This window comes from Aythya fuligula, chromosome Z (genome assembly GCF_009819795.1).
Source record: "Aythya fuligula isolate bAytFul2 chromosome Z, bAytFul2.pri, whole genome shotgun sequence".
In the NCBI taxonomy this organism is placed as follows: Eukaryota; Metazoa; Chordata; class Aves; order Anseriformes; family Anatidae; genus Aythya; species Aythya fuligula.
The window spans coordinates 17375476-17402404 of NC_045593.1; the positions used below are offsets into that span (position 1 = coordinate 17375476).

Sequence of the window (26929 nt, forward strand, 5' to 3'; positions counted from 1 at the left end):
AAACAATGAGACTAAAACAAAATACTGAACAGTTTTTCATTTATTGAGGATTGTTAGCTATGCACAGCAAATTGTCTCATGTTTCCTAAGGAAATATAAGAATGTGATAATGAAGTTAAGGACTGCATTATACTGCATGTATAATAAAAATTTAATAATAATTAAAATAATATGTTTTAATTTAATTTTAATAATAATTAAAAGTTAATGTATAATTAAAGTTAATAAAAGGTTTCACAGCATTTTGTTTTCCTCTGTAGTTGGCATTACTGCATTTATTTTTTACATATATCTAATGTGCAGTACACAAGACTGCAAGAAAAGATTAGTGAGGGGACATCAAAGGAGAAAAGGAAATAATAGGACAGCAAACATGAGGCATAGAAGAGTCAGAAAGTAAAGGTCTGGAGTGTTATTCCTTTGTACAAGGACCTATTAATGCATATAGTAATCTTCCAAGGTCAAAGACAGGAGAACTTAACACAGTTTCATAAAAGATCTAGGCAAGAAATTCCAGGGAGACAGTGCCATCATTTTGACTAAGAGTGGCACAGGACAGATCAGGATTTCTCTCTTTAGATAGTACTGTTCACAGCACATTCTTTCTTTAACCTGCTGCTCTATAAATGGGTCTTTTCCAACAGTAATAAAAATCAATACAATGTCCATTTAAAATGCAGAATATAGATGATTAATGAATTCTTAGCTATATTATTTTTTAGAGCAAAGAGATACCCTATATAGAGGCACAGAAATTTTGCGTGAGTCCAGATCGCTGTTCAGATCATTGTTAAACAGATGGGGAAAAATTCAAACTTTCTGTTTTCTCCTCTGAGAAAGAAAGTGTTCGTATGAGTCCATTGTCACTGCTTTGCTACTCTCTTCTACAGGTATGTGGTTTTCTTCCCTTTGGGATTGCAGGATTTATACAGATTATTAGATTTTCAGGATATGTTATTGATTACTTTATTTATTTATTTATTTATTTTTTATTACTGTGTTATGTTGGAGTTAAACTGTAGTTGCAATTGGAGCACAGTTGGATTTGCTTTATTAAAACATGTAGTCAGAGGCAATCTCTTTCTCCCAAATTTATAATCTAAATGCAACAGAAAAATGGTGAAGTTATACATCAGATGAGGGGTAAACTTGGATCAGGATTTCTCCACTGGGAAAACAGAGATTTCTGTTAAGAATTCTCTGCTTTTGAGAAAGAGAATAACCTCCTAGACCATGCTACTTCAGAGCTCCAGTTCAGTTCATTTTGTTTTTAACATAATTTTCTTTCAAGTACAAGTGATATTGGTCTAAAGTCTTTGTTAGACTGAACTTTAAAATATCTCAGGCAAGGAGAAAAAGGTTGGAGGAGAAATTATTTTAAATAGAAAGGACTTAATTATACGCAATAGAAGGGGACATGAGCCACCTTCAAAATGAGTATATTCTTCTGTGGATGTGTAGGTGTAACTCCCTCATGTATATTAAAAATGATCACTTACAAAATGATTTTAGATATATTAATGGACTTTCTTCCAATCTATTTCTGCTTGTCAGATGTGTCACCTCACATCCTTTGAGCACAAGAATGGCAACACTCTCTTTGCTTTTGACAAGTGAACTAAAATGGAAATCAAGGTATTTCTATACAGGCTTTTCGAATGAATTTACAATTTTATCTGGAATAGGAATAGGAACTTTCTGATATTAACAGGAGACAATTCCCAATCAGTGATAGGCATGTGAAATTCTGGATAAAGGCAAAAAACATTACGGTATGATTTAATTGGTGTGTTGATTAATTTGTTGTTTAAACCTTTTTGTTTAAATTTCCCAAAAGATTATAACAACAACAACAAAAATATGCTTAGTCTTACACACAGCAAATAAATCCTTTCCTCAGATCCCCATTCTGTTCTGTTCCTACATGACTAATTAAGACACTATACTACTTCCCCCCCACACACACACACCTCCCTCCCTCCCCCATCTCCTCCTTACTTTTCCTGCTATCGAGACTGGTGGAAAGACGTGGTTGTAATATGTATATGTACCTAGCAGTGCAACAGGTGTTGCATTAGTCAGTGAAAGATTTCCTCTCACCTAACTTGAAGTGAGAACAAAAGCACTCAAGAAAAGTGCTGGAAGCCAAATAGGATTTCCTCATTTAGCGTCTGTAATGAATTTACCCATTTACCCAGCATTCTCAGGGCTAATGTTTAAGCTTTTTTGTTCAGTTGCTGATTTGATTTTTGTACACATTGTATTTATATCAATGATGTGAAATATTCTTCCTTTAAAATAGATGCACAGCACTCATGTCTCTAATGCCTTTTATCACATTTGAGCAATAGACACTTATATGCTTTGTCAGCAAAAATTTATAATCTGTGAACAAAGTTGTTCACAGAACAGTACTTCAGAGTGTATTGGAAATGTGTAGGTAGTTTGCATGAATCTGCTTCAGATCACATTTCCTTGTTAATAGACAGACAGACAGACAGACAGACAGATAGATAGATAGATACTGTCTAACATTAATTAAAGTAACCACAATACCATAAAGGCAGTATAAAAGACACAACATTATTTTAGGTGTTTCTCTATGTACATAGTGAGAGAGAACCTGTATTCAAATAAAACAGATTTAATTACAACAAAAGCACCCAGGAACAGTATTCATACTTGCAAAATATGGGGAAAGAAATTTTTCAATATTTACAGTTTCAGAACATTGCTGGTGATGTAAGACACCATTAATCACTGAACTTTGATCTCCTGAATTATGTATGACTCTAACAACAAGATTGTCGTAGTTCTGCAGAGTGAGAGAACTGTGGACAATAAAGAGAAAAATGAAATCCCTACCCTTTCTCTATTTGTATAAAAGACAAAATGTTAATACAGATCATGTCAGCATGTGAAATGCAATGTTGGTATAGGTATATGTTATTTATTGAACTTTGTGAATTTTGTGAAACAGATACATAACATTAATTTTGAAAAAAATAGATTACTTAAAAGACATTTTGGAAAAGGTAAGTTTGAGAAAGAATTTTGAAAAAAATGAAGCATATACAAAATAAAATATATCAGAAATGTGAACAAAAATGAGTGTGTCTAATATGAAGCCAGTTCTAGCTGTGGCACTCCAAACGCTGAGTTAGGAAAATGGTGGTGGCCAGCTTGATCACTTGTTGGCACTTGAGATATAAGGTTATAACAAAGGAGTCCAATGAGCTTCCAGGTATGATAGTATAGAAAAAAAAAAAATCACAACAAATGTAGTTTTTAGAACCAAGAATAAAATCCTTCTGAGGTTAAAAATAATAATAATAATAATAATAAAAAAAAATCATCAGCAACAAAAGTATAGGTGAAAAAAAGTTTCATACTACATGTAAGGTTCAGTCTCCAGCAGGTATCAAACAGTACACACTAATTCATTTCATGGGATTATTGGTTTCAATTAGGGTGACCTAATGTGACTCAAGATTTCCACTTAAGCTTTCTTAGATTTGTAAATATAAATGTTGTTGCAATTAAAAATGTCTTTTTTAGTATTCCATGAGTGATATGAATCACACATTCAGTTACATTACACACTACCATAAAGTATAAACTTATTACATTGGACATAAAAGATAGTTTTTATCATATTTTCTTCAGCTGTTAAAACATAATACTCTTAACAAATCATTTAATCATTTGCATTTTTGGCAACTACTTATTTTACAAGTAAGAGCATACACTTCTGTTGGAAGTACTGGTTATTCTTCTGCTGAACTACAGCCATCAGGATCTGACCATTTAAGTTTAAAGCACACACATCCTAGATCTTCAGACTATTAACAAGTGATTTCTAATAGAAAGTAATTGATTAAATTAATGTCTATAGCGTGCTATACAAAACATATCTGTTTGGTGGAGGAAACATAGTAAATAAATTCACTGGTTCTGTTAAATAATGGTCAGGGTGCTCTAACTTTTAAATATTTATAATTAAATCAGAGTATATTCAGTACAGACTGAACTGCCAAATTAACATAAACTGCTATACTAGCTCATTCTCAAAAAACTACACATTTGATTTACAACTTTTAAAATTAATACTTGTCCCAAAATCTTTATTTCTTCAAACCATTATTTCTTCCTTTCCTTTCCTTTCCTTTCCTTTCCTTTCCTTTCCTTTCCTTTCCTTTCCTTTCCTTTCCTTTCCTTTCCTTTCCTTTCCTTTCCTTTCCTTTCCTTTCCTTTCCTTTCCTTTCCTTTCCTTTCCTTTCCTTTCCTTTCCTTTCCTTCCCTTCCCTTCCCTTCCCTTCCCTTCCCTTCCCTTCCCTTCCCTTCCCTTCCCTTCCCTTCCCTTCCCTTCCCTTCCCTTCCCTTCCCTTCCCTTCCCTTCCCTTCCCTTCCCTTCCCTTCCCTTCCCTTCCCTTCCCTTCCCTTCCCTTCCCTTCCCTTCCCTTCCCTTCCCTTCCCTTCCCTTCCCTTCCCTTCCCTTCCCTTCCCTTCCCTTCCCTTCCCTTCCCTTCCCTTCCCTTCCCTTCCCTTCCCTTCCCTTCCCTTCCCTTCCCTTCCCTTCCCTTCCCTTCCCTTCCCTTCCCTTCCCTTCCCTTCCCTTCCCTTCCCTTCCCTTCCCTTCCCTTCCCTTCCCTTCCCTTCCCTTCCCTTCCCTTCCCTTCCCTTCCCTTCCCTTCCCTTCCCTTCCCTTCCCTTCCCTTCCCTTCCCTTCCCTTCCCTTCCCTTCCCTTCCCTTCCCTTCCCTTCCCTTCCCTTCCCTTCCCTTCCCTTCCCTTCCCTTCCCTTCCCTTCCCTTCCCTTCCCTTCCCTTCCCTTCCCTTCCCTTCCCTTCCCTTCCCTTCCCTTCCCTTCCCTTCCCTTCCCTTCCCTTCCCTTCCCTTCCCTTCCCTTCCCTTCCCTTCCCTTCCCTTCCCTTCCCTTCATTCTTGGGTTGACTGCAGTCTAAATGTGCTGTCTATGTATAGCTACATGCTGCCTCCAAGCTGCAGCAGTTTTTGTACTGGTGCTTATACGTGATATATGAGAGAATCAAATAGTTTTCAGGACACAAGTGTCCAGAAATCCACTGACCTTTTGCCAATTAAATTCTTTGTTACTCCTCTAAAAGAATAAAGCAGGTCTGCAAGGCACCTTTCCAAGAGAAGCATGTGTGAATTTGACAACATAATTTTACCTTTAATAAACAACTTTATAGTGTAAACTGTTCCATAGTTCATGATAAATGAGTTAATTGGACTTTTTTTCCATATTGTAACGGCCAAAGTTATACCTTTTAAGTCACTTAAGAGGATCTGTTTGACTTAAAAATGTACTTCAGGTTGATGAAATACAGTCAAATTATATAATTTCTTCAATAACAAATGTATTTTGAGAAATCCATCAATTATCATTCCAAATGTGTCTTTGTAAGCCAGTATATATTGACAAGAATACTGAAATATAAATCAAAGATTACTTTGACTTGTAATGGTACTGAGAATTCTTATATAAGATAAACTTATTCATTGCTTACAGAAGCAATTTTCAGTCATGTAATATTCAATATATTTCATATTTACTATATTGTCAATATGTGAGGAAAAAGGCGTAAATGGAACACAAAAAATTAATACAATTATTTCCAGAGGTCTGTGAAATGTATATGTAATGCAGTAAAATGTACATTTATAAATAAAAGCACAGAAATCATGGTATTAGAAGTCATGCTTAAGAAATACTCCCAGTTTTGCTATACTTCTACTTTCCTGGTATTTTAAAAGCCTGATGATCTAAGAGCACACACATTTACTTATCTTTCAAAGACATAATCACACTGTCATCCATTTCAGTACCACAAAAGATGGATAGCATAACATGGACTTAAAATGGGTTCATTAATTATCAAAAAGATAAGTGTTTCATCAGGTATATACAGCAGATAATATTTATCTTTTCTCATAGAGAAAAAAGATTAAAGTAATTCTTACACACATACTGGAGAAGAAAAAGGCTGTATCACTGAAAGTTTCATAAAGTGACAGTAGATAATACACTCTGCCACTAAAGACAACCTTACACAAACACAACCGCAGATGCCTTCCATCACATTCAACTTTGGCAGCTAAATGCCAGAATGAAACCATATATTCCTACTTTAACTATTTCATAAACTTCCTTTTTTATCTTGGTGATTAGACATACACACAGTGCTTTTGTATAGTTACTGTTTTTGCTGCAGTATTTGATGACCACGTGATAGCTATAAATAGTTTCATTAATTGTATAACACATTGCTACATGAAAACAAATAATATGACTGTGATAAGTTCTGAAAAACAAAACCAAAAACATATAGTCCATCTAGGTATTACTAGTGAAACTGCTATCTGATGAGAAAAAATATTACTATATATCTGTACTCTATAAATAACTGAGGATATAAAACATAATTCAGGATCATTCTGACATGCTTAGAAAGGATCTGGTCCAAAATATGAACAACAGGAAAACACAACCCTCTTGAGAAATAACTACTTAAAATTTAATGTTTTGAACTGAAGGCATTTGAATTTATTGAATAAATAGCATTTAAAGGTATCTTTTAAAAAACAATAATTCATATTAAATCTTTTCTCTGAAAAATGTTTTCAAAGTTGAGACTTTGCATCAACAATTATTAATAAATGAGAAAAATCAGTAAATTAGAGAAATTACTTCCCCAATAAAATTTCCCAAATATAATTCCCAAAGAATATTCATTATGTTTCTAAAAACACTCTTTTACAGGACATATTACCCTTTATTTTTATTGGAAATAATTCTGGGAGAAATAGTAGGTTGATTACATAGAAAATAAACAAACAAAAACAATAAAAACAAAACAAAACAAAAACTAAATCCTTTGTAATATATACCTCATATGCTAGTAACATCCATTTAGTGAACGCTTGTAGTCTGCTATATATACAGAATTTAAAACTTCTACTTGTCACAACCTCCTTTTCAATTAGAAGTTTATGGCAAGAATAGAAACATATTATTCTTAAAAAACAGCAAAAACAACAACAACAACAAATTCAAAACAATCCCTCTTTCCTTTCAACTGCAACAAGAAATCTGGAGTGAGGAAGAAAAAGCAGTATTTAGAAATAATACCATATATGGCTTTCAGATTTGGACTTGGTCCAAAAACAGTGGTGATACTCCCATTAGCTGTACTGAACACTGGATCGTATTCTTAATATCAATCAGTAAATCTGTTTGCTTACAATATTGCATATAATTTATGACATGTTCCAAAGCTATATTGTTACATAGTTTTCCTTAAGGTAAAATTGAATCTGAAAAAGACAATTTATGTATTTCTTACAAATACATACACTTTTGGAATATTTCTTTTGATCTGATCTCATGTATATGATTTACAGATCTAACAGCTGCAGAAATAAATTTAGTCAAGAAAACACCTTGAAAATTTTATTTGTAATAAACATTAATAAAAAATATGTTTTGCAGTTTGGCAAAGATTTAGAGATATTGAGTAATGCATCTTCATTCAAATTTAGCGAGGTAGTCAGGAGATCAGAACACAGAAAAATACATTAAATTGTAAGCAACATATTTAAGGGCATTTCCTTAAGTCAAGGTGGAAATGCAGTTCGTTAGAATACTGAAAGAAAAAAACATTAAGAACTTGCATCAATTGTGTATGTTACTCTACTTAGCAGCACTTTTTCTGTAGAATTACAGTTTGCTTTTCATCATCAGTATTGATTCAGCCAAGTGTCTTATGGACATTGATAAAGAGATCTATTCAATCTTAATGGTAAAAATGCTAGGAGTTGTACTGAAACTAGCACAGGTCAGTGATTTTTAATATCGGAGAATTCTTGAAAATATTGTCCTCACGGTGTGAATTTCAGAGCTTCAAAAGATTGTTTTAATGGCACATAACATCTTAAAATGATATGTTAAGGAAAAGAAACACTGTTTAGTTCAGGCCTGTACATCCTAAAGCTGAAGAAATGATTTTTTTAATGAAAATGACAAGGCCATTCCTACTGAACCTTTAAAGAGACATATAGAGTAAATAAAACACATTCGAAGCGCACAGTTATTTAAGTCTAAAAGTGAATATTTTTCCAATCAAGTATTAAATAGTTAGACAAATGCAGGAGTACAAATGCATTAATGTTTAAGTCCTGAGCAACTAAGTAGAGTGCTAAATATTTAACTTAAAGTCTGTATACATCCCTTCAAATACATGAAGTACACAGAATAAAGAGTTTGAAATGTAAAAGTCTGATATTAGCTAAGACCTGGCCACAAAAAATATCACTGAAATTTTAACTGATTAAGAATGTACTGGTCTGAACATAATGTAAAAAACATTTTAATATATATATATATTATTTTTTTTTTCCATGATAGTTTTGTACTTACTACTGAATTTATTTTAAGCATGGATAACTGCATTTTTTTTTTCAACTAAGGTTAGATTCAAATCAGATGCAAACACTGAAACATGAAGCTTTCAAACCGAAACATTATTGTGTTTAAAATGACACATCTTTATACCTCATACATACACACTATATTCAAACAATATAACATTTCAATACCGTGAATACTTAATGAATCTGGTGATGTTATTTCAGGAAAATGCCAATGACATTCTTACACATGGAATGTACTTCTGCAGTCCAAACAGAAAAATCACATAAAAAATCAGAAATGGATTCAGCAAGCTTATACTACAAAGTTAGCTCAGGGATTACAGAGTGAATGACAGCCTATTTTCTGCACCTATTTTAAGATTAGAATTGGCACCTACCCTTATGCTAATGAACACCTAATTAGAGACACCTCCAATTCAATAAACTGCTCTCTTATCATCAGTTAGATTACCTGACAAGCCCTTTCACTCCAGTTCTGGCCCACCAAGATTCTTCATTCTTTCTCTCGTCTTCTTTTCTGTAAGAGAACTGATCCCGCTTAATCCCTGGAATAATGTAGCTTCTCTTGTGGAAGAGCTGGTTTCCCTCTTCCCCTTTTTACATCAAGCTAATGGAGCCAGTAGGTATTCTATTGATCTTTCTCTATGTGGTTTCCTCAAGGATTTGACAGACTTCCTTACAGGTTAAATATCCAGGCTTTCTGAAGTGGCTATAAAGCTTTGGTTTTGATTTTTTCAAACTTTTTTTTTTTTTTTTTTTTCTCAAACCCTTGCTCATCCATAATCTTTAAAAGCTCAGTTGATGCCATGCAGAGTACAGGCTTATTTCTTTGCTGAACTAATCTAGGCACTGTCTAGTGTTGAGTACAGTTGTCTGATTCAAATCTTCTGTTACAAAGCAGATGACATCTAGCTAGATGTCATGAGAAGAGACTAACAATGACAATTCACTTATCCCTTAGAAAGAATCAATTCTCCCACAATGCATCTGTCAGAGAACTCTCACTCAGTAAAAGCAATTTTTCTAGCTGTCTGACACTGTAATTGCTCTTAAATTTTCAATGAACGTTTTACAAGAACTCCCCTGAACCATGATGAAAAACTTAACTTTTTCTAAAAATGAGAGGCTGACAGGATGAAAGAGGTCTTTCTCTTTAAAGCTCTGCTTGCTTGAGTAGGAATTCTTTCATATCATCAACAAGCTGTTGAATAGAGGATAGATTACTTTCCATTTATTTCATCAATCAGATTAAAGGCTCTCCTTCACAATGCCCTTTAAACAAGAGCTGTTTATGATGTCCTCCCAGGTTCTACTTTAATGTAGTATTAAATCACCCTGGGCAGAGAGGCAGGAAAAGCATATAAATATGATGAATATCTGACAACATTTAAGCATTGCATACATTCAGGTCATTTCCCTATTTTTTGTCACTCTGAAAAACAAAACAAAACAAAACCAAACCAAACCAAACCAAACAAAACAAAACAAACAAAAAAAAAACACCATGAAATACTTCCAATTCTCCCAAGAAGTTTTTAATCATAATGTGTCATTACAATTTGTCCATCCCCCCCAAAAAAAAAAAATATATATATATATACATGTATATAGACAGATATATGAGTTATATTTAAGAACTTAAAAAAAGATAGTACATAACAAAAGCATACAGAACTACATGTCCATATACTTTAATTAAAATTTTGTCTGAAAGATGGTATCAGCCATTCTATTCTATTGACTCGTAAGTGCAGTTCTGTTCTATTTTTAGAAAGCGATGATATTACACAGGAAAAAAGAAAAAAAAAGAACTGGTTCTTTCATTCCACACAGTAGAACAGTTTAATTAGTATGAGAAATAAGTACAAACTACAGCAGATTGTTCAAGAAAAATCAATATGAGTTTTGGTGTTGTTATTGACTATCACATTAAAAGCACCATTTCTTATTATCTGGATAATTCCTCAGTTCAATAATATCAAGCATGTTAAAACATAATTTTATCTGGTTCAATGTGGAATTATAGTACACACTAATGAATTCTAAAATGTTTATAAATCATGCTACATTTTAATAGAGGAGTTAGACATTCCAAACACCATTTTTTTGCTTTCTTACACAATCAGTAAGCACATAAATAATTACATAAACTCCATACAATTGACATATAAATAGTGAGACTAAATTTACATTTCTGATAACTCTAGGTTATACATGTATATACACAAATATATATATATTTAACACCAGCCCATAACAATTCAAAATGCAGATAAATGAGCTGTTACTAATATACATGCAATATGAAATATTAAAATATGCATACATTAATACAAATAGTTTTATCCTAAAATAACATACAAACCTTTAACCCGAATTTAAATGGATGTGATTAATTTATTATATTGAGAGGAAGTTTTCTTTTTCCTTACAAAATATTCTTTGAGAAGTTTCTAGTAACGTAGGAAGGATGAGAATAACTATAAATGTGGTAACTACATGCTTTGAAGTAGGCCTTCATAGAAGGCTTGGGTTAGAAGGGACTTTAAAAACCAAGTTTCATTCCCCTCTGCCATGGGCAGGGATACCTTCTAATGACACATTACAAGGTTGGAAATGTAGCAGGAAATTCCACTACAAAACAGAGTTCATATTTCTTTGAATGGAAACTATACATTTATTAACAAAAAAGAAGTACAATGCCCATTATCATCCATGGGATGTTACAATTAAAATATACAAACTTATTCCCCTCTCCAAAACAAAAATTTTGTGATTTTTTTTAATATCCTCTCTTATTTGGACTCCCACAAACACAAAAATTTTTCTGTCTCAGGCACTGATTCTATTCTTTTACCATTAGCTCATGTGCCCAAGTACTGCACACACATTAACTCCTGAAACTTTCACTATAACCTTTTCCGCATTCCTCCTTCCTTCCTTGATTAAGCCCTCCCCATTGATTAAGAGCTCCCCATGACTATTTGCTACATCAGTATTTCCTCTCCTTTTTTTTTTTTTTTTTTCTCTTTTTTCTTTTCACAGTAAAACAACAAGAGCTGTCAGGTCTGTTTTGTTGTCATTGAAGTCAATGGGAAATCTATTTGTGTATGTATGGATTCTGAAGTTGCTGGAGGAAAACTTCATGTTGGGTCACAGTCACTTCGCAGAGCTACTTCCACACACCTACTGTAAACATTCTTCCATGTATGCAGACACCAATTTAGATAGTGAGACTTTTTTTTTGTTGGAGGTAGGAGGTTGGAAGTCAATCTATGTTTTCACTTTTCAAACAGTTTTGTATTCTGAATCATTCTTAGGAGCAGCAACGCGCTATTCTCACAACATGGCAGTATTTGTTGAGTAAAAATAATGAAAACAAACAAACAGATTATTAAACATTTTATCACTGGAAAATAAAGACAAAACTAATCTTTTAAAGTACTTTTAATCTTTTAAAGTTATTGAGCATAAAACCTTGCTAATTTTGGCAAAGTACCATTGAGAAATTTTTCTTAAACTAACAAGAAAATTTCTCAAAGTGACAGAGAAAAACAAGGAGCCAGGTGGAATTGCAATTTGTCTATTTGTTTAACTTTTGAGAACCCAAAATTTATTTTTTATTTTTTATTTTTTATTTTTTATTTTTTGGCCCATGGTACAAGATTACTCAATGTACCAGGTACATCTCTTTCTTCTAATTTTATATAAAAAAGGAATAACAATGACCTTCCTATAAGGAATGGGAACTTTTCTTGCATATCTGAGTTTTGTAAGATGAGAACATCTTTAAAGAATCAACTAAAAATGCCTCATTTTTTAAGATTCCTTTTTTTATATATATATAATTTAGACATCTATTAGGAAAAATTTATATATATATTTGAGAATATATACACAATTCATTCAGATAGATATCTGCATTAATATCTTAATAAGTTTTCTCTTTAATGTGCTTAAGAGCATGTTTTCTTCTGTTAAAGTTATTGTATATTCTCTTGTGTTAAAGACAGTTATTTGCCTTATTTTTTAAAGAGAGAGCTATCAACTCTATTATATTATCTTATATTATATTATTATCTTATCTTATCTTATCTTATCTTATCTTATCTTATATGTAATTCAGTTGAAGAAAATAGGAAATATGACCAATCCTTTTCTATGTTCACTGATTCTTCCAACATATACCACAGAAGCAGAAAAATCTGGGCATAAATCACCTTTGCTGCCCAGAAGCCTGTTCTCCTTAATCAAAGGAAAGCAAAACCACTAACTCTATTACAGGCAGTCAACTTTTTAAAGACTCCTCTACAAGAAGAGCTGTAGTTCTGCAACCATTTTCAGTGTCCATTTACTTTAGGAAAAGCAAGTACATTTACTTTCACTGTGACACTCCCATCTAATAAACCTGCTTCTTCATTCCCTGAAATCAGCAGGGTAATTTAATTGAAGCAAAGTTCAAGGAAGGGTCTATGGAGGTGTCCATCTTTAAGAACACTAACACCCTCCATTATTTTTGGTGGGAAAATTCACAGAGTTCATGTTACACACATACTGAATACTGTGTTTTTTATATAGAAGACATACTAAGTAATCTAACAGTATGAGCATGCAAGTAGGAGGAGATGATGACTGCTATTACTGATATTCTTTCAAAATATTTCAAATCCAGACATTTTACAGATAAGAAAATTATGATCAAATGAAACAATACGTAATTTAGAAAATGTTGTTATGTGGGATTCAGCATCATTTTCCTTCTAATGGAAATACTTGCAATAAACTTGAACTACAGAAAAAGTCAATTTAAAAATTCAACAAGAAATAACTGCTTGTTCAAAGGGTATGATAGAGTGACAAGAAGTATGTGATCAATGTGCTGAGGCTTTTCATACATTGATTTTGAGAAGGATTCATAATCAAAGAACAGAAGATAATGCAAAAAGATAACAATGGAGGTACTTCATGAAGATTTAAGCTCTGTGGAAATGGTGAGATATTAGCACAATCAACATTTCCTTAGACTGGAGAAGTACAATAAAAATTGATTATGCAAAAATAAATAAACTCCAAATTTCTGGGAATTCCCTCATCATCTGAGTTTTATAACAGCATGATTAACATCTTGATGAAATGCAAAGATTGGACAGGCTTATCTTGCTGAGAAAGAAAACTGTAGCAAGTAGTTATGATATTTCAGTTATTATAATATAAGGCTATACTTTTACTAGAATTAATTGATTTTACATCTGGCACGTCAGCAGATTTTATGAAAGTTGAACAGTGCCTTTGTCTTCAACTTATACTATGGCATACACAGAAAATTATTTCTTCAGATCATCCATTAAATCTATGAAAATGAAATGGAAATGACAGTTATTTGAGATATAGAACTCTATATTATCAAGCAGTACTTTAGAGACACTAACAACAAAAATCTACTCAGGAGTCAAAGACTAGGGCAAAGGAAAATCAGAAAGGAAAATCATCGATGATCTGGACGAGGGCATTGAGTGCACCCTCAGTAAGTTTGCAGATGACACCAAGCTAGGTACGTGTGTCGATCTGCTTGAGGGTAGGAAGGCTCTGCAGGAGGATCTGGATAGGCTGAGGTCAACTGCATGAAGTTCTACAAGGCCAAGTGCCGGGTCCTGCACCTGGGGCGCAATAACCCCAAGCAGAGCTACAGGCTGGGAGATGAGTGGTTGGAGATCTGCCTGGCGGAGAAGGACCTGGGAGTGATGGTGGATAGTCGGCTGAATATGAGCCAGCAGTGTGCTCAGGTGGCCAAGAAGCATCCTGGCTTGCATAAGAAACAGTGTGACCAGCAGGGCTAGGGAGGTGATCGTCCCCCTGTACTTGGCTCTGGTGAGGCCGCACCTCGAGTACTGTGTTCAGTTTTGGGCCCCTCGCTACAAGAAGGACATCGAGGTGCTTGAGCGGGTTCAGAGAAGGGTGACGAAGCTGGTGAGAGGCCTGGAGAACAAGTCCTACGAGGAGCAGCTGAGGGAGCTGGGCTTGTTCAGCCTGGAGAAAAGGAGGCTCAGGGGTGACCTTATCGCTCTCTACAGATACCTTAAAGGAGGCTGTAGAGAGGTGGGGGTTGGTCTGTTCTCCCACGTGACTGGTGACAGGACAAGGGGGAATGGGCTTAAGTTGAGCCAGGGGAGTTTTAGGTTAGATGTTAGGAAGAACTTCTTTACCGAAAGGGTTGTGAGACACTGGAACAGGCTGCCCAGGGAAGTGGTGGAGTCACCATCCCTGGAAGTCTTTAAAAGACGTTTAGATGTAGAGCTTAGGGATATGGGTTAGTGGGACTGTTAGTGTTAGGTCAGAGGTTGGACTCGATGATCTTGAGGTCTCTTCCAATCTAGAAATTCTGTGATTCTGTGAAAATGTTTATGATACAATGTTAGAATAATAAAAAAGAAATTTTTCAATCATAACTATTTAGGGACTGTAAAATTTGAGGAAATGATAGAACTACTTATGACATGTTCAAATTCAATTTTGGGGGTGTAATTGTTTTCTAAGCAATTCTACAATGAAGTACTTGGATGAAGAAAGAAGGTCCATTCACATTTGATGCTTTACATCTCATTAGTTGTACTCATAAACACACTTTCTTAGTTGGTCTCATCTTTGCATTTAGTTCTGTTCCCTGGGAATACAAATATCAGTCACTCAAAGGAAAACATAAAATTTAACATCATTACACAAGTGGAAGCTATTCCAAGCTCATTAGTGGCATGTACTGTCTTGGAAGAATTCTTTAATCACACACTTAAATTGAACAAGAATTAAAACGTGATTATACATTTTTAATATTTTAAATTTTGTTGTGATTTTAAAGTTAAATTACTCCAAATATTTTAAAATTTGATTTTTGGAAATATTTTAATTCTGATAAAGAAATTTCTTAGCTTAAAATTCCAATATATATTTTCAAAACACTCCTTTAGGTATACTTGATGTATTTTACTGTGCTTTTTCTACTGTAGACAGGTTAGACAAATAGCAAATTCGGAGACAAATATTGGGAAACTTGGCACTTGGAGAGGCTTTCAGGGAAAATATTTGTGAATTAATCAAACTCTGGTCTCTCTGTCCTTTCCCTGTTTCTAATGAATTTAGGACTGGCAGAAACAAGAATTTAAAGTATTTGCACATCAGTAAGCTCACATTAACACTCCTTTTTTCAATCTTTTCCTGTGGAAATAGAATGGGAAAATGATTAGTAAAACTTCATTTCTTCTTGTCATTTGGAAAAGCTTAACCTCCAGAAGATATGAAGTTAAATTTCAAATTTGATGTGATTCCATACTAAGACACTAAGAGTTCATGAATTCCAAGGAAAGTCTGTCTAAACTTATAACAAGTTCCCAACACAAACAGCTGCAGAATTCTGAATGGTATGAAAATTGTCTCATCAGGGTAGAGTGAAAAATAAATATCTTATTTGATCGCATATAGTGAAACCTGGTGTGATGAGTCCTGTGGTTGGTGTGTGGCAGTAGATGGTTACAGGCTCTTCAGGAGGGACAGGGAGGGTAGGCAAGGCTTGGGGGAGGGGAGGAGGATGGGGTGGGAGGGTGTGTGGTGATGTATGTGAAGCAGGGACTGGACTGTGTGGAACTTCAAGTTGGCAATGGCAAAGTTGATAGCCTCTGGGTAAGGATTAAGGGATGACCAAATAAAGGGGATGTCTTTGTGGGAATCTATTACAGACCACTCGTCCAGGACAACAACGCCAATGAATTATTCTTTGCAGAACTAAGAGATGCCTCAAGATCGACTCTCCTTTTCCTTATGGTGGACTTCAACTTGCCAGATGTCAACTGGGATCACCACACAGCCAACATGAGCAAGTCCATGAGGTTCATAAAACACCTAGATAATAATATCTTGGTGCAGGTGCTAAAGGAGGTAACTAGGAAAGGTGCCCTCCTATAGATCTCTTGCTGGAGAAAAGACAGGGTCTTGTGGGGGATGTGGCAATTGGTGGCTGTCTTGATCATAGTGACCATGAAGTGATTGAGTTTAAAATTTTTGGCCACAGAAGGAAAACTGCCACCAAAACTTCAGCCCTGGATATGGGGAAAGCAGTCTTCAGAAAAGAAAAAAGAAAAAGTATGAAAGAAAAGAAAGAAAATGAATGAAAAGAAAAAAGCAAAAGAAAAAAAGAAAGTGTATGGATGCTGGAAGGAAGGTCAGACAATGTGGAAGGAATACAGGGACACTGTTCACCTTTATAGGGAGAAAATTTGTGTGGCCAAAGCCCAATTAGAGTTGAAGCTGTCCAAGCTTGTGGGATATAATAAAACAACAAGAAAAATATATTTTATGTTAGATCAGTCGGCTGAATCAACTCACCCAATATCCACATAGACACTAGACCTGACATTGGGGAATTGGACTAGTTAATCCTTCAAGGTCCCTTCCAATCCCTAGCATTCTGTGATTCTGTCTAACATTCTGTGACACAGAGAAAGCAGCAGGAACATGCAGCCACTAGTAGGTGGAAAAGGATTAGTATCCCATTGTGGAAGCAGCTTGTCAGATTAGTCTAAAAGTTTATCTTGAAGGACAAATTGGTTTAGAAGAAAGTCTATTTCAGGAAAATATATATATATATACATTAATGCAGGACAAATTCTGTAAGCATTTAACTTCATTTGGGTTAAAGTTCAGAAAAAAATAACGAACAGACCTTTTGATATAACTTTTGCTCATTTTGACAACAATATGTAGATACTCCTAGGTAAAAACAGAGCTACCAAAGTTGTTAAAACAACTTTGGCACATACTTGCAAGTACATTTATATATTTCAGTTTAGTATAGTTCAATTACCAGTCTCATTTATTACCCACCAAGATGTGAAACCACAAGGTGAGGTCAAAGTATCATCAATGGTATCTTCATCACTTCAGTATCATTGCCTTAAAAAGCACTGACCAGGAGAAGCAGATGACCTCATTTCAGAATTATTACAGTACAGAGAACTCAGTTTCAACATTATAATTCATTTTCCTGCAGAATATTTCAAATTTATGATCAGTTTCCTGACATATAATAGCTAATCGTTAAGGATACCCACTTTAGCATAATATGAATACGCATTTCTCCATAGGTAATACAACAGATCCTGCATTAGCATTATTGACTAAGAAGCATTTAACTTCTTCACTAATACTTAATGGAAGGTTAATGTATAAGTCAGAAGATTAAATGGCTTTTACTTAAAACAAGTATATTGATTAAAATAACTTAGTGTGGTTTTTAAAGAAGATGATATAAAAGTAGTCACACTTTTAAATATTTTATTAAATATTATGAGCAAAATGTGAGCTTTAGCTGACCAAAATTACTGGAAGTTATTGTACTAATTGTACTTTGAGCTAATTATTGCTTATAGTTAACAGATGAATATTTTATGCTGAAAGGTAACAAATCATCCTTGCTAAATTCAGCACTCAAAGTTCTCTCTATTCCATCAGTCTAGGAATTGTCCTGCCAATGTGAGCAAAGTCATTTATATACTATCTTCTATTTCTTATACATGGCTGTGCTGAAGAACAGAGTAACCTTCCAAATAGTGATAATGAAATGTACTTCTATTTCCTTTTCATATGTTAATACTGTCAGTCAAATGCATGTGTAAAGTTGGTGCCTTCACATGAACTTATAGACACAAAGCTGTGGCTAGGGAAATTGTTTTGTAAATGTTTTTGATTTAAGTTCAGGATTCTATATGCATACCATACTTATGAACTGATCACACAGTTGTCTGAAATAAGATGCTTGGAGTCATTTGCCTGTTTTGGTTTCAGCTCAGCAAAAACTTGTGCTGAGAATTGAGAATTTTTCCTGTAACATTACACAGGGATTCACCTGGAGGCTCTTGCTCAATACTCTGCAGAGTCTTTTCACTATAATAGAATTGTTTTCATCACAGGAAAAGGAGTAGTGTAGGGTGAGAATGCTGCAACAGTTCCAAAAGACACAGGTAGGCAAACGCTTTGTGTATTAATGGCAGTTCTGAGATGTCAATGGTGATTATCGTGTGCTGCTAAGGTACATATATCAGGCCATAAATAAATAAATAAATAAATAAATAAATAAATAAAATAATAAAAAATAAGCCTAGTTAAGAACAATTTGATTATGTCAGCTTTTGTAAACCTGAAGAGCTCTAACCTTGGGTGGACACTGAGGATGGACCAGTGGTGTTTAACTGCTATTGCAAATCTGTTTGCAGAGAGCACTGCACCTGCCATGCATCTCTGTTTACATCTTTCAGAAACAGTTGATCTGTCATCTCTTTTGCTGGAACTGCAGATTTTCAGACTGACCCAGATAACAGTAACAAGGGCACACAAAGTAGCAAAAAATCATTAATTGTATCTGGGTTCTTCAAATGTCTCTTTGCTCATTGAGACAGGAGCTAAGATTGGACATAAAGATTCATGTCTCAGAAGATATTTTTAATTTCTCTTCCATTTATAATAACATATATGCTTCTTTGTAAGCAGTATATGCTTACTGGAATTCATGAACATGGAATAATTTTGGTAGCAGGAAATAGCTAAGATGAGATCTCTTCATACTAGGAAAGAGATGACAAAGGAGAGGGAAGTCTAAAAAATTATGGGTAACGCTGGAAAGATAGGAAAGATGAGACTGCTCACTGTATCTCTGCAGGAAAGTACTAGCATGTATCAAATGCAACTATAATTGTGTGTTCAAGGAAAGGAAATTTTTCTTCATGCAACATAAAAATATTTTACTGTTAATCTGTAGAACACCTTGCAACAGGAAATGGTAAGTGCTATCAGCATATGTGTATTGAACACTTGACTGGACAAATCCAGGGAAGCAAAATCTATTAAGGATATTAATTTGAAAACTCTGCTTCTAGATGAGAAAGTCCTGAGACAGAGTGTGGAGGAGCATTCTGGTAAAACACAAGTGTGCCTTTTGAAATCTGTCCTAAACTGTCATGTCTAAGGTGCCTCCTGTCTTTTGTTTTTCTCTTTCAGACTAAGGTGCATTTTCTCTCTTTGTAACATTTCAAGAAAACTCCTTTGGTGACTGATTATTCCAACCCCCTTCTACATCATAATCATTTCACACTGATTTTATTTCAGCCCTGAGCTGGACACCCTCAGTGTTACTCCAGTCATCTTCAGTCCCCTTTATAAAGTCTCAGTGGGCTTCAGCAGCTAGTGTTATCACAGACACAGACGGGGTCAGGACTTTTGGTGTTTAATTATTATTATTTATTTATCAATTAAAGATTCAACCAAAACAAGGTGATGTCACTTTTCACCAAAACACATCTAAAGAATGTTGTTATAAAAATGAATGAAAGTACAAATAATATTTGATTGAGTAATTGTGAACTGATACAGTTTAAGTTAAAAGGGAAAATTATAGTAGGTTTGTAATGAAAGCTTGTTTTTAAAAGGTAAACCTTAATATATTGAGGAAACTCATTAGTGAAGTCATTGGCTGGATTGAGATCTGAGTTCTGAGTATGGAGGTGGTATTTTAGAAATCTACCAAGTCACTTGTACTGCCATAAGATTGCAGGATACAAGTGTAAGACTTGGTACAAAGGTGCAGGGGTGGAATAAAAAGAAGGGGGTGAAGAGGTGATTAGACTGATCTCCATAATATGGTAAGTATTAGCTTTTAAAGGGTTGGATAAAAAGACATTGAAATAAGATAGTATAAAAAGTAACACATATTTGTTAAAGGCAGATCATGTTGGACTAATCTGATATCTTTTTTTTTATATATATATATATTTTTTTCTTCTATACAAGGGAAATATAAACTAGTTTTACTGAAGTATTTGATACAGTGCTGCACAGGAAATTACTACTTCAGCTAAAGAAAGTTGGGATTAAGACAGGAATTGTCAGGTGGATAAAGAACTGTAGAACACAACAAAAGCTTGTTGAGAAGGAACTAATGGGTTCTGTGCAGGTTATGTTGGGAGTTCAAGGACAAGTCTTGGGACCAATCTGTCCCATTAATGACTTTTTTTTTTCAGAAAAAAAAAAATAAGAAAAAGAAAAAATTGAATGTTCTAAAATTGAATATGAATACAACGGATAACCAAAAGTGAGTTTTAGTTAGTTCGTTTTCTTAAGAAAAAAATATATGTGGATATCATGTGATAATAACCAGGTGATCTTGAGATCTTGAGGGACCGAAACATTGGAAATAACATGAAATAGGGCAAAATGGAAGTTTAATGATTTTGGAATTAGTTACAAACACCTGTCATATGCAAGATATAATTAGATGAAAAAAACTGAGATTGGATTTGGAAATTTTGATCATTCATAGGTTGATGGGGCTGTTAACAGGATTGGGAAGGAATTAGACTCTATCAAAAGAGAATAAATGGGTATTTTCTTTACTCTTTAACACCAAAGAGAAAAAAACAAAAAACAAACAAACAAACAACAACAACAACAACAAAAATGTAGGAATTAACTATTCAGCTGAAATGACCATTTGTTTTAATATAATTCAAAAGTATTTTCTTCTAACAAACCAAACGAAGGCTGAAGAAGCTGTTAACTATGGAAAGTTAAAAGGTTGTAACAACAACCACAAAAACAACCAAACCAAACCTATTTAAACAGAACTTAAAACAACTGTGAAGGAACAATGTCTATTATAACAAGGACTCAGTAACCCTGAAAGACTTTTCCATCCCTGTGTTTACAAACTAGAAACAAGACCAAAATCCATCTGGTAGGATAAAATATCTATGTACACCCCATTAAAAACATATATCTCCTTTACATAAGGAAGTGAATATGTTTTTTACCAGGTATTGTTAAAGGACAAAAGTTTCTGAGAGAGAGTTAGCAATATGAATAAGTAGAACAACCCACTTCAAAGGCCTGCTGCAGCCCCTGGGCGTTGTTTGTGTCTAGTACATGGTGTCTTCCACAAATGGGAAGAAAAAAAATGAAGAGGGGACATTTTGCTGCTCCAAAGACCGAGCATTTTCCTCCATCTGCTCCAAACATCTTTTTTTCTAAGCTGAAGACAATGCCAAAAAGAAATTGGGGTGGGGGAGGGATTGTTTATTTGGTTGGTTGGTTGGTTGGTTTTGCTGAGGACATTGCTTTCCCATGGCAACATAAAGACATGGGCCTGACACCAAGTGGTACAAGCTTTCTTTGAAAAACTTGAAGCTATCCAGTACATTAGTCCACCTCAAAGCCAGTGGCCAGAGGCGTTCCTGCAAAGCTAGACTGTGCACAAATTAATAGGGCTTCTATAGTGCCTGACCTGCTCTGAATCCCCTTAGAACTACTTGAGAGAGACTTGAGATGCTGAACTGTCTCTGATTGAAGTTACAACTGTTATAAACATGGGAAGGGAAGGGAAGGGAAGGGAAGGGAAGGGAAGGGAAGGGAAGGGAAGGGAAGGGAAGGGAAGGGAAGGGAAGGGAAGGGAAGGGAAGGGAAGGGAAGGGAAGGGAAGGGAAGGGAAGGGAAGGGAAGGGAAGGGAAGGGAAGGGAAGGGAAGGGAAGGGAAGGGAAGGGAAGGGAAGGGAAGGGAAGGGAAGGGAAGGGAAGGGAAGGGAAGGGAAGGGAAGGGAAGGGAAGGGAAGGGAAGGGAAGGGAAGGGAAGGGAAGGGAAGGGAAGGGAAGGGAAGGGAAGGGAAGGGAAGGGAAGGGAAGGGAAGGGAAGGGAAGGGAAGGGAGGGGAGGGGAGGGGAGGGGAGGGGAGGGGAGGGGAGGGGAGGGGAGGGGAGGGGAGGGGAGGGGAGGGGAGGGGAGGGGAGGGGAGGGGAGGGGAGGGGAGGGGAGGGGAGGGGAGGGGAGGGGAGGGGAGGGGAGGGGAGGGGAGGGGAGGGGAGGGGAGGGGAGGGGAGGGGAGGGGAGGGGAGGGGAGGGGAGGGGAGGGGAGGGGAGGGGAGGGGAGGGGAGGGGAGGGGAGGGGAGGGGAGGGGAGGGGAGGGGAGGGGAGGGGAGGGGAGGGGAGGGGAGGGGAGGGGAGGGGAGGGGAGGGGAGGGGAGGGGAGGGGAGGGGAGGGAGTCGAACTGCAAGTACACTTGATTGAGATGGGAGATCTAACTTCCTGTTGGGTTATTTCATTAATTTAAATTTAAGAGGAGAGAAAGGACATGACCCAATACTTTATTTGCTGGTTTGGAACCACCTCCTTCATTTAACCCATTCTAATCCAATTTATGCAAAGGTTTTAGTTTGTTATGGCAATTTATGACAAATCCCTAAGAGGTAAGAATGGGAAGTCTGAAAAACTGTCTGTGAAGCTGGAGGTTTACCCTGAAATAAAGCTCCTGTTAAGTCTTCCTGTTCAAATAATAGAAGTAAGTTTATGAAACACAGTTAAAAAAGAAATGATTTTAATTGTACTCTGAGCATACTGACTGGGTGCGAATAATAGGGGGACATGGTGCTTTCTATTTTTAGTGATGATTAGTTTGCATAAGAAATAGATGTACAGACTGGCATGCCCAAAGTAAAACTGAAAGAGGTGTACAAAACACTGAAGAAGGTTTTGAGTTTTTCAGGAGGGTTGTTAAAGGGTTTCTAAGAGGAATGAGTGAACTGCAATTTTTCTGTTATGATAGAAGGCAGAAGGCATAAAATCTTACCATATCCTGTTTTTACAGAGGTAGTTACAACCCACCTAAGTTCTTATTTCTGTCTATCCCTAGACATGTGTTTCCATCTTGTTAAATTAATCATTAATTTATTAAAATAAATAAATAAATAAATGTAAGAAATCATATGTGCTTAGATCTAGTTTTCTATAAGAAAGAAATATTAAGTTATAAGTTATTACAAAAAAAACAAAACAAAACAAAACAGAAAATCATGCTTAATTAGAAGTTTGTTTACACAGACTATGAAATATTTGAACTTAAAAGATTTTTTCTCTATTTCAGAATGAGTAGAAGTAAGCTATAAAGATTTCAGTAAATTAAGTAACAAAAGACTTCAAATACAACAAATGCAATTCAGTTTGCAATTCTGAAAAGTTTCTGGAAAGAATAAAGATCCTCAGGTTTTAGAGATTAATTATGAAATCCCTTGTATGAGTACTACAATCATAATGACTATATTGATCAAGTACCAATGAATAATGATGAAGGAAAATACTAAATTTCACCTTGTCTCCAGGTAAACCTTCTTGGACAAAGATGGAGAGTCCTATGTACTTAGTATATAGCACAAAAGAAGCCTGATCATGCTTGAATGAGAGTGTTTCATTGACTTGAATAGGAGCAAGATTGCACCATCAATCTAGATTTTCTTTCTTCTCCTTCTTCTTTTGTTTCAGATTAGTAACTCTGGCTTGAACTGTCAGGCAAAAACCTTGCTAGACGAGATCGAATGCTATATTCATGTTTTGAATGACATTAAGAATTTATATTATATATATATGTTTATGTTTCACTAACAGCAATAGAGTTTTAGCACTGGAGTGCTGAACAAACCTGATTGCTTCCTCATATTAGGAATCCAAAAATATCTTCTTACTTTGACTCACATTCTTTACATAGAAAATGTTATTTTTAAACTTTCTTAAAATCATCTTTTATCCTTACTATAGTCTAAGAATGATTTATAAAGCCTTCAATTACATAGCTAATTCAGGAAACAATTGTACTGCCAACCTGTTGTTTTTAACTGCTGCATTGATTGTTCTTGGTTCTGATAATTAATTCCAATAACCTACATGCTTCTGCAAAGAATATGATCTTACAGGTACTTTTCACTAAGCACTAAACCAGCAAGAAAAATAACTTTAGATAAAAGTTTAGATAAAATTTCACTTCTGAAAGCTTTAACTGAACAGGCCTGGGGAGTTATCTTTGTCATACAATTTAATTCCATTAATTTAATGTCATACAATTTAATTCCAACTTAGAATTTAAAAGAATCTCCATATTATTGGTCTTGGACTGCCTAGAATTACAAAAAACCCTTCAAGACAGTTTAGCATTATTACATTACTTAAGTATTACTCCCTTAAGATTTCATTGTATTTGAAAAAAAAAACAACCAATCAACAAAGTAAACCAAACCAAACCAAACTGAATCACACACCAAAACCTCATCTTTTTGTTTATCTATTTTTTTTCTTCTCTTTCAACTCTACTCACTGTAAGGTGAACTGATCTCTCCATGACCAGTAATAACTAAAATCCAGGAACAGTCTGTACTAGCATGTTTTCTAATAAGGCAGGTTGTATAAAAATAATAGTTCTTCATTTATTTCTCTCTATTTTGTAAAGGATGAGAAGTAGCATTTTTTTAGTCTTACTGGTAAATACCTTTGCTTAGATCTCTCCAAGCAATAACATGTCTAATTAGGTAAGTGTTAAATAATTATTTGAACTATTACAGTGTTACAGTAACCTGCAAATTCAACTCTACTATACAGCATGATAACTTTGTATGTTACTAGACTAACCAAAGGGCAGAAGATGTGCCTTTTTACACCTTGAGTTATGAGCCAAACTTGCACCCAAGTTATAAGCATACAATCTAACATCCTTTCCTAACTTTAAAATCTGTGGTTATAGAAATTGCTTTCACTACAAATTATCTTTCATTTTCTGAAATAATACAGAAGCATATAAAATAACATTTCACATGATTTTCCTTGCACAGCTTATGGGATATTTACTATGATCCTTAAAATATGCATTGGATGAATAGTAACAGTAACAGCATATAGTTATAGTAATAATTTGAATAGCATTTGAATATATTTTTTTTTTAGCTCTTCCTTTAAGCAGTATCAGTGTGAACAAAACCTAACAGAATTTAATTTTAGCCTTGTTTCCTATTCTTTGCCTATTTCTTGCCTTTTTTTTTTTTTTTTTTTTTTTTTTTTTTTTTTTTTCTGCCTTAAAATTCTGATTCATCTGTGCTCTCATCTTGAAACACTCAGTGGCATTTAATGTGATCACGGACTCCTTTCTAACACCCTTTTCCACCGTCCTTTTATTTTCATTCTCATTCAGTCTTCCAGAAATGTAATCTAAATTAAAGATTATAATTATGATACATTTTTAAATATTGTTTAGCTTTTTTCTTTTTTTTTTTTCTTTTTTCTTTTCCATTTTGATATTTTTCAGCTCTTAAAATTACAACTCTGTTTTTATTTTTTTTGAACATCAGATTTATTGATTTCTTTTCTTTGAAGTATATTATTTTGTCTTCAATCAAGATCGTCATGAATTTACATGTTCTATTTTGTAACTGATTTAGATATTCATCTCTCTTTACACTCTTTTCATTGTTTTGGGCAATAAAATGAATGAAATTAAATGTGTGCATCTAAAATGCATTGAATATATGTCCTCATGATAGTGAGGGAAGTGTATAAAAATGAGTATTACAACTTTATTGTATTAAACTCTGTAATGGATTTATATAGATTTGATGTACAAAACACTTTTTAAAGCTTTTATGCTTAATGTATTATCTTTTGAATACTTTGTCTTACCTCTCCTTGCTTACAGGAAGTGTGTGCTTTTTTGAGTCTTCAATTTTGCACCCTTTTCTGAGTTACATAAAGAAGGCTGGAGGAACTTAAGCGCTATTCCAGTCTATCTTAAAATCAAAATACGATTATTAAATAAAATGAAATACACTTATTCTGAGAAATCAGACATTGGAAACTGTAGATCCTTTAGAAATCTGAGGAAATCACTAGATCAGATCTCTGATTCCTGGACAAATCTGCTCACTTAAGTAGTGTAATAAAACACATTGTATGCATACTCCCATTTGTGCAATACCACACTTAGGAAATTTGATGCTACTGTTATATATAATACTTTTAATTAATTAACTAAGTTATATAATACTTTTATCACAGTTTGTCTAATTATCAGTACAGTAAACACAACACTTCCTAAAGATCCTCCCTCAGACTTTGGTGAAAATAAATCTCATGCACTTCTGTAACTCCATTCTCTTATTACTATATTTCAGGAAAACTCCCTGCAAATTCAGAGTCTGCAGAATGATATGAATAGGAAAAAGCAACCAGATGACTAAAGTCATACATATATATCTGTGTCTCATCCCTCAAAATATATAGCATATGTGTTAACTGTGTTACAGACTCACTGTACACTTACCCAGCTACATCTGTATTAATAAAAAAAACAGGTTCATTCTTCAGAATTTGGGAAGAAATTGTCAGAAAAGGCTCACATGACTGTTCTGGCTCTATGTAATTACTAGATCATTCTTGCCATGCAACAATTTATTTGGAGCAGTTTAGACAGGTTTTACAGAAAAATTATGCTGGAGCAAAGTGTTATAGTTGCATTTGATGATTTACTTAAATTGTGTGTGTGTGTGTGTGTGTGTATTGCTTTATGTATTAACTTTGAAATTGTATCAACTAAAAGCTGAGATTTCATCTTTACTAAGCCATGCTATTGTTCCC

At 34.7% G+C, this 26929-nt stretch overlaps 2 long non-coding RNA genes across 3 annotated transcripts in view; one reads left to right on the forward strand and one right to left on the reverse strand.

Annotated features, from left to right (window-relative positions):
* Positions 1-9056, reverse strand: part of LOC116500904 — a 65745-nt gene extending 56689 nt beyond the window's left edge. For both annotated transcript variants that reach the window (XR_004254352.1, XR_004254353.1), the window contains exon 1: positions 8905-9056. This is a non-coding gene — a long non-coding RNA (uncharacterized LOC116500904). The remainder of the gene's footprint in view (positions 1-8904) is intronic.
* On the forward strand, positions 782-26929 carry LOC116500905. The gene is made up of 3 exons (XR_004254354.1): positions 782-890; positions 1555-1635; positions 26467-26929. It is a non-coding gene; the product is annotated as an uncharacterized LOC116500905 (long non-coding RNA).